The sequence below is a fragment of the Zea mays genome, chromosome 1 (genome assembly GCF_902167145.1).
Source record: "Zea mays cultivar B73 chromosome 1, Zm-B73-REFERENCE-NAM-5.0, whole genome shotgun sequence".
In the NCBI taxonomy this organism is placed as follows: domain Eukaryota; kingdom Viridiplantae; phylum Streptophyta; class Magnoliopsida; order Poales; family Poaceae; genus Zea; species Zea mays.
The window spans coordinates 286,495,472-286,505,137 of record NC_050096.1 but is presented as its reverse complement, the minus strand read 5'-3'; positions in this window follow the sequence as shown (position 1 = coordinate 286,505,137).

Here is a 9,666-nt window from a genome sequence, read left to right as displayed (position 1 = left end):
TTTAAATTGTATTTTCATAATTTTACAATCACAGGCGGTTTTGTCTTAGGGTCCGCTTGTGAAAAGGATAGAGCATCACAGGCGGTCCTAAACAAAAACCGCTTGTGATACTATTACATCACAGGCGTACTAAACCGCCTGGGACATCACAGGCGGTTTTCTAACCGAACCGCCTGTGATGTAAAAATCCTACCGCTTGTATAGAGCCAAATTGTACTAGTGATATAAACTAAAAGATAGATTATATCTATTTTAGTCATTATGTTTGGCAATCTAAAGACTAAAACTAATTATACTGGGAAGACTAAAAATTAGTCTCTATAAACTCAAACGCCCTCTATGTTGCTGCAACTACTTTCTCTACCACGCGCTAGCCCGGTTCAGTTAGCTAGCTAGCGTGTCACATCCTTCTCGACACCAGCGAGAGCCCTTGGCGTGCGGGATGTCAACGTGGCGCCGCCGCCACGCGGCCGTTGACGCAGCCACCTCCTGCTTCTTGGCCATGGCCTGCAGGTACCGATCCTCTGCCGCCGCTGCCCACGCCAGCAGCCGCTCGTCAGTCAGGTCCCTCGACGACACCACCTGCAGCGTGTCTTTCTGCATCCTCTTCGCCACCTGCGAAAGCGGCACGTTCGTTAGCCAGGATGCCACGACGTCAGTTCGAGAATCTATGATTATTGGAACTGCCCCTATTTTTTTCACTCGTCCGCGTGCGTAAATATGCACGCTAGCTAAGGGCATATATAGTTGTGAGACCGTGGAATGATTTTCTAAATAAAAGAGACAATAAATAAATTGCGTGGTACAATCTAAAGCCTCTAAATTATAAATACAGTCAAATAACAATGTATATGAATAATTGTGTAGATACCAGCTCTGACCTAACTAGGGGTGAAAACGGTCAGATACAGACGGATAATAGCTCATCATGTATCCTACCCTAATGTATTTAAAACGGATTCGGGATCGGATACGGATAGTTAGAAACGGGACGGATACGGATACAGGGACCGGATATTTATCCGGGCAAATAAGTGATGGATACATATATTATTTGATCGGATATCGGATACTTGTCGGATAATGCATTAATTGGTTATCATAAAATATTCTTGTTCGACCACGAAATTGCAAATAAATTAATACTAATAAACATTTAATAGAAGATAATCTCAAGTTCCAACATAAAAATGGTAAAGTAAAGTATTGATTATGTTGAAACTTGGATATTTATAGTGATTTCACGTGTAACTCACGCAATAAGTGGAAATAAAATAGAAGAAACGTTAACATCCTGTGGATTTTATGGTCCCATTATTTTTATGACTATATGTGGCCATATGTTGTACCTTCGTATAATTTCATAGATTTCTGAGGCTATTTGTATATTATTAATTTCTTTCTACATAAAATCATCAAAATATAATTAAAATTCATAAATACACTAGTTTTGACCAAAATTGCAAAAAACTTACTAAAACAAATAAACATTCTATTCAAATAAAACTCCAAGTCGCCACATGAAAATGATAAGTGGAATATTAATTATGTTGAAACTTCGATACATAAAATGATTTCACGTGTAGCTCACACAATAAGTGGGAGTGGAATGAAAGAAACACCAACATCTTGTGGATTTTATAGTCCAAATGTTTTTGAGAACTATATGTGGATATATGTTGTGTCCCCGTAAAAAATCATGAATTTTTTAGGCTATTTGGTGTATTATTAATTTCTTGTTATAGAAAATCATCAAAATACAATTAAATTCATAAAAATATTGTAGTTTCGACCGGAAATTGCAAATAAGTTACCAATATTAATAAATAGTTTATAAAAAGATAATCCTAAGTTCTCACATGGAGATAATCTTAAGTCCCCACATGAAAATGATAAAGTCTATTATTTTGATATAAATTTAGACATTATTTTAATAATTTTGGCCTAAAGATATGTTTAAACAAAAATGTGTTGTACTACAAAGTTATAGATCTCTTCGAGATTTACAATTTTCATATAAACTTTATCTTTATCCGATTTCATATGTAAAAGTTATGATTTTATAACTATATTATTATGCGGAAAAAGAAAAAACGGGTACCCGAATTCCGGGTACCCGTATCCGACCCGAATATCCGGATATTTACCGGGTAGTAGTCACTCCGTATCCGACCCGAATCCGAAGCTGTACTATTCAGGTATTACCCGTATCTGTCCCGAATATAAAAATACTCGTATCTGTATCTGAAAAATGGTCCCAAATCAGTACCCGTATCCGGTACCCGTTTGTACCCTGACCGTTTTCACCCCTAGACCTAACGGAAGGGGAAGCGCGTTCATGGAACGGGAAACGCGTTCGTCCAAAACGGGGGGAGCCAATCACGGAAGGGGAACTGCTAGCATGCATGCATGCATGGCGATCTACCAGATTCGACGGAAGGCGGTTGAGAGAAAAGAAATCCTCCCAACACCTCGTGCGTGCATGTACGGGTGCAACTGGTTCATGGAGCCTCTCGTCCGTTCGTGGTCCTCCAGCTCTGCATGCTGCCTTGCTTGATTTTGGTTGCTAGCTCCTCCAGCACCGCTTGAATGTTGAATCTCTAAGCAATTGCTCGAGGTCGCTAGTTGACATGCACAACAGGGGGAAAACAAAAATCTAATCTCCCGAGGAGGAAGAGGGGTTGAGGAGTAGGCGGCGCTGACCGTTATTGGACGCGCGTTTTCCGGGGCCTGCCCCGAGCTCGCAGCCGCCTCCTCGTCGTGCTGCTCCGCCCTCTACGGACGGTGAAAGGAACATGTTAGTTGTCGTCCGAGACCATCAGACGATCTCTTTCTTTTGTTCGTTCTTTCTTTCTTAGGACCAGCGCCGGCCATGGCGGGGTCGAGCAGCGCCCCCGGCCAGGGCCCTAGATTAGTGGGGCCTCACCCAATATATTAAATAACAGTATATATATATATATATTATATAGATTTATATGCTAACTTTATAAAAATTTTAAAGACCTAATTATAAGTCAACAACACGATAGTAATAAGCAAGGATAATTAGGCATAGCCTATAAATCTTGATTTCTATATTCTAGTAGTAGTACTTCATAGTCAAAGGCCCAACCATCTAGGCTCTCAGCGGACAACGAGACAACGACGTTTGACGTTTTATCTCTATTTCTTGCACAGCTGTAAACAATATATATACTATATTTAATGTGTAATAATTATTATTATAAAAGGCCTTCTTTATAAGTCTTGTCCTAGGCCTCTAAAATGTCAGGACCGGCACTGCTTAGGACGTGGCGGCGGCAGCAGAGGCGCACTTGCAGATGGCGGGTCCCTCGCGCGCGGCACCTGGTCCCGTGGGCGAACGACGGCGGCGGCGGCGGCGACCTCGCCCTTGTCCTTGGGCGGCGCGTCGTCGTCCTCGCCGCTCTATGGGTACGCGAGCGGGGTGTCGGGGCTAGGGACGGCGGACAACGCTGCCGCGGGAGCTGGTTCCGGGGAGGGATTGCCGTCCCGTTGCACCGGAAGCGGGCGCCGCCTCTCCCTCCTTTCCCACTGCCGCTCCAGCCGGTCCCGTGAGCGGATGAGTCTGCTCACGTCGCTCAGAATGCCGGCCACCTCCAGCTCCTCCGCATCCACCTCCACGATCGACGTCGCCGCATCCTCCTCCATGGGTGCGTCCGTGCGTGATCCACATTCGACGCCGCAGCCTCCATATGCGCGTGCTGTGGGGAATCGATGAAGCCTCGGTTGTTGCTGGTGCTGCGGCGGCGCAATGTGAGCCTGCGGATTGCTTCCAGGGCTCCAAAGTCCAAACCCCCAAGGTCGTGCCCGCGGTTTAGTTAGCGTTTGGTTGAATGTACAAAGAGGGATAGAATGAGGCGGCATGTTTTTTTATAGTATTTGGTTGAGAGTCAAGCGGGAACGAGATAAACACCGGAGTAATTTTTGGGAGCGATGTGATCCAAAAAAATCGAGAGAACGGTGGCGCCCCGACTCATCTTACTTTTACCTCAAACCAAACACACCTAATAGAGGCGGGCAGCGAAACGCTTGGCGACACGTGGCACCCCGCCCGTCCCCAACATAACGGCCTCACGCCGTGTTCTTGTAGTCCTCTACGCTTCCTCTACTTGATCATTTGTCCCTCTTCGCTCCGTAGATTCATCTCTGGGAACAAGAGTGGCATCGCCAGCGTTGGTGTAGGGTGCTATCTCAGTTCGCACCCTATTTTTCGGGGCTTGTTTTGAGTCTCGCATGTTACCTATTTTCATCAGACAGTTATTATTTCCTCCCCTCCATGCGCCCATATCATTTAATCGTGGTAATTTGGTTTCTTTCATCTCGGTCTTTTCTCTTTACTAGCGTATATCCCGTACTAGCGCGGTGAGGAAAGGAGTATACGGCGACGACGTGGGTGAGGTGGAGGCAGCGGCGTAGGCCGCGTAGCTAAGAGATATGACATGTATGCTCTGACATATCCCACGTGCTCCACGTATATATTATATATTTATATAAAATATTTAAAAATGTCAACGTAAAAGTATTGCACGAATTGTCTTGTAGCTTTTGTGTCAACGTAAAAAGAATAAAAAGAATATTGCACGACATGTCCGCGTATACACTATATTTAATTTTTTTGTGTTCGAGGCTATAGCCTTAGGATTTATCTAACGAAATCTCGAGATGGTCTGCTGAACGGACAACAGAATCACAAAATCAACAATCTAATATTTGATCGCTTAGATTTTTTTTACGGACGTGTCTTGTGACATGCCACTGAATACTAGACTGTTGGGTGTATAGGCTTAAGTTAAGACATGGATTGTCTCTTAGATGGCCCAAGATAAAAAGTTAGATAAACCTTCTTTTCATGCCTACACTACATTTTATATACTATCATTATAGCTTTTCGTCTATTTTATACTACATCCATCCTAGAATTAATATAATTTGTTTTAGACTAAATATACATTAATTAATTAATATATGAATGTAGTTTGCATGTTTGTCTACATTCATTATCATCATTCACTTGAATGCGGACAAAAAAGGGTAGAAAGAACTATATGTTGAGATGGAGGAAGTATTATAGTTTGAAAATATTTTTAACTTGATTTTTACATTTAATACTTATTATTTTTAAACTTAATCTTTAAAAATATTAAGTGTATGCATACCAAATAATGTTTGAATTTTAAACGTATCACTAAATTATCAAATGATTTGACTGAAATAATTTAATCAGGTGTATATGTTTTCATGTGAAGTGTTATGTTGCCGATTCTGGCGCTCGGCAAAGAATTCTTTGTCGAGTGTCCGACAAAAAACACTTGCCAAAGCGTCTAGCACTCGGCAAAGAGAAGAATTCCGGTAGTGACTGACGGTCGACTTAATAAAACTGTCAGTACAAATAATTTCTAGAACACCAGTGCAAAATACTTAAAAACCACATTTCTAGAACTACAAAGTTGAATAGCTTTTAAAGTTGTACAACTTTTATTTTGATACTTTTTCTACACTTGATGAGCGAAGATCGTATAGGAGCTTATCCTTACTATAGTCACACCAGGTCAAGAACAGAAACTGCCAAGAGGAGGATCACCTTGAAGATGAGTTTGAGGGGGTCTAGGTCATCGTCTCCTAGTCATCTATGGTTGTGCAGGATCTTTGTCGTCATATGGTGTATTTTATGTTGTTATTTTGTACAGAAATTATATTAAGTAATAAAGATATGACATTATTTTTTATGCATTGAGTCATCATATGTGTGAGACTTGATCCTGCACACATGTGAGATGTATTTGGATTTATCCTTAAATCAGGGTGTGACAAAATGCTAATCTAGATATAGTTGTTGTGGCTCGTACTCATTGGTCTCCACGCACGATAGCTCGATGAACTAAGGTGTTGTTTGGTTCACCAAATGTAACGTACACTAGTACAGAGAAGCTCTATAGAGACAGAGAAGCTCTATAGAGACGTCGCCAGTACAAATAATTTCCAGAACACATAAAATGAGTTTTTAAAGTATTTTTAATTTGAAGAGGCCCTGCCGCCCGCCCCAAGTCGCAAGTCCTGGTATTTATTACGCAAAATTTGGCTCGGCTACAAGTTGAGAATCGAACCCACAACTTCACCCTCACCCTCACGCAAAGCATCCTCTACCATTCAATCTATAACATACCTTGTGTGTGGTTTGTGGTTTTGTTGCCCACATGTTACAATAAACTGAACATAAATTGATTGTTTGAGGGTGCAAACGAATTCAAACAAAACAATTGTTAACTACAATGTTGAATAGCTTTTTAAGTTGTACAACTTTTATTAGCGGGCAAAAATTTACATTTCAAATTAGTTTATTAGTGGGTGCGTGTTCTCCGGGGGATGGCCCAGACCGAGCGCTCGCCACCACCTCGCCATGTTGTTGCTCTGCACACTGTGAAACGGTGGAAGGAGCATATTAGGGCATGTTTGGCAACATAGTATTTTTTGGAGTTTTTGGGTAATACTATGTTTTTTTAGGATACCACAGTATTCTATACAATGAGGTGTTTGTTTGTGTTATAGAATAGTTTGTTCTCAAAACAGTAGTATTGCGAATACCATGGTATTTTGGAGTATTTGAAACTCCACTCCGACCCAAAATTTTCATCACTTGACTAGCTCATTATTGCACAATTACACTAGAATACTATAGTTTTAGATGTTGTTTTCAAACACGTGTTGCAATACTATAGTTTCGAATACTGTAAAAAATACCATAGTTTTGTCATGACATCGAATACCACTGTATTAAAAAACCATGAGTTTTAAAAAAATACTTTACTTCCAAACATGGCCTTAATTACTTGCTTTATCTCGCTGTGCTGCTGCTACACAAATACTACAGCCTTTTTAAATTTTTTTCACTAACTTGACAATTTGAAAGTTTCTTACATGCATTTGCAATGCCACTGACGACACGCGCTGTCAAGCCATACGCAAATAGAGCCAGCCAGACGTCGTCAGTACCACACGACCGGCCCAGCATAGCCATGCTTGCTACACACTGGAAGCATCCGACGAACTAGGTAGAATGGAATGGAGGTCAACATCCCAAGGGTTAACAACAATGCGTACGTGCATAGTAGGCGTAGACACACATGCAACTACTATACACGAGCGGGAGGTGCCAGGCAAAGGCAACGATCGTCATGGTCGGCGGCGGCACCACAACGCTCACATGTACGTACAGATCAGTTCCATCGATCTTACAGGAAATAACATTATTGCTGAACGATGATTCAGATGCACAAATTCGCTTCTATGTACGTATGTCCTCGCTCGCTCAATAGATCTCATCTCAGATCAAATACGAACGCGTTTGAGTTCCTAGCTAGCTCTTCCTCCTAAGTCCTACCCACCCATGGTGTACCTCAACCTCGTCCATGGCAAGAAAAAACACTAATTTATATTAGCTGCTGCTACCTCTACCACGTGCTAGCCCAGTTTGGCTAGCCAGCCGGTTACGCCTTCTGCATCGCGGCCTGCCACTGCTCCTCCTCCGCTGCCCGTGCTTGCTGCTGTTCGTCGCACGCCGGCTCATTTAGGTCCGCCAACGGCCGGCACATACAGGACGCCTGCTGCTGCTTAATCAGATCCCTCCTCCCAGATTGGAGGGGACTAGCTAGGAGAGAAACGAACTAAGTTTTCCCTTAATCACTTTGGATCCGAGAGGGAATTTCAGTCTCCAAACTATCCTCTTCGTCGGATGCTGGCCCGAGCTTGCCGCCGCCTACGAACGGTGAAAAGGAGAATAGATTAGTTCCGGCACATCATTTCTTGCATTGCAGATGGCATATATCTTTATCGCAGATGACTCACCTGGTCCCGTGGCCGATCGGCAGCGTCTTTCGGCGGCGCGTCGTCCCCGCCACTCTGCGGGTAAGCGAGCGGGCTGTCAGCGCTAGGGACGGCGACCGCGGCCGCGGCGCGCGCGCGCTCGCGCTCGCGCCGCCTCTCCCGCCGTTCCCGTCGCTCCCGCCGCCGGTCCCGCCGGTCCCGCGACCGCATGAGCCTTTTCATGTTGGTCAGAATGTCGGCCACCTCCCGCTCCACCGCATCCACCTCCACCACCGACGCCGGCGCCGCATCCTCCTTGTCCTTGGGCGCGTGATCATCCACCTTCGACGCCGCCTCCTCCATGTACGCGTGCTGCATGGTATGGACGAAGCCGCTGCTGCTGCGGCGGTGCGATATGACTACGAGCGAGCGAGCAGATTGATTGATGGCTTCGTTCCTGCGTAGTAGGCTGGGCTCCAAGATGTTGGAACCGGACCGCCAACACATGGCGTGTCCGTCGGGGCCGCCCGCACACACGGCGCGCCCACCCAAGCTGTCGGGCCGCGACACACGCGCCCGCACGTATAGCAGCGGGCTTTAGGTCTCTTGGGCCAACACTCCCCCAAAAAGCTAGCCTGATAGGGGGTTGCACCCTCAACCATATAAACCATGCTTTTCCACTCTCACCAGACAATGTGGGACTATTCCCAACAATCTCCCTCTCACACATTGTGAGCCGAGATTTGTCTGAGAATGCATTGGGCCAACCTGGCTTTGATACCAATTGTTGGAACCGGACCGCCAACACATGGCGTGTCCGTCGGGGCCGCCCGCACACACGGCGCGCCCACCCAAGCTGTCGGGCCGCGACACACGCGCCCGACAGCTTGGGTGGGCGCGCCGTGTGTGCGGGCGGCCCCGACGGACACGCCATGTGTTGGCGGTCCGGTTCCAACAATTGGTATCAAAGCCAGGTTGGCCCAGTGCATTCTCAGACAAATCTCGGCTCACAATGTGTGAGAGGGAGATTGTTGGGAATAGTCCCACATTGTCTGGTGAGAGTGGAAAAGCATGGTTTATATGGTTGAGGGTGCAACCCCCTATCAGGCTAGCTTTTTGGGGGAGTGTTGGCCCAAGAGACCTAAAGCCCGCTGCTATACGTGCGGGCGCGTGTGTCGCGGCCCGACAGCTTGGGTGGGCGCGCCGTGTGTGCGGGCGGCCCCGACGGACACGCCATGTGTTGGCGGTCCGGTTCCAACAATCTGGTATCGGAGCCGAGGTTGTATGCAATACGACGGATCGGTGAGCCCTCCTCGAGAACCGGCGAAGAAGAAGCGCGTTCTCCCTCGACGACAGCCGTCGAACACCATGAATCAAGCATCAGGTTCCGGCGGCGGCGTGAAGGAGAGTTCACTGATGTGGCCACTCCTCACTCGTGATAATTACTCCGAGTGGGCGATGTTAATGCAGTGTAACTTTGAGGCGCTGGAGATCTGGGATGTGATCAGTCCAGGTATCAACCCCAAGAGGGCGCATGACCGTCAAGCCATGAGCGCGCTCCTGCGCTCGGTGCCGAAAGAGATGTGGCAGTCTCTTGGCGCGCGCAGCACAGTGAAGGAGGCGTGGGAGGCAGTGAAGTTGATGCGGCTCGGTGCAGATCGGGTGAAGGAGGTGAACGCCCAGAAGATGCTCCAAGAGTTCGAGAACATCAAGTTCAAGGACGGAGAATCGGTCGAAGATTTCGGGATGCGAATCACCAACCTCGTCGGCAACCTTCGAGCACTTGGCGAGGTCGTGGAAGATGTCCGCGTCATCAAGAAGTTCCTGCGGGTGGTTCCGGCGCGC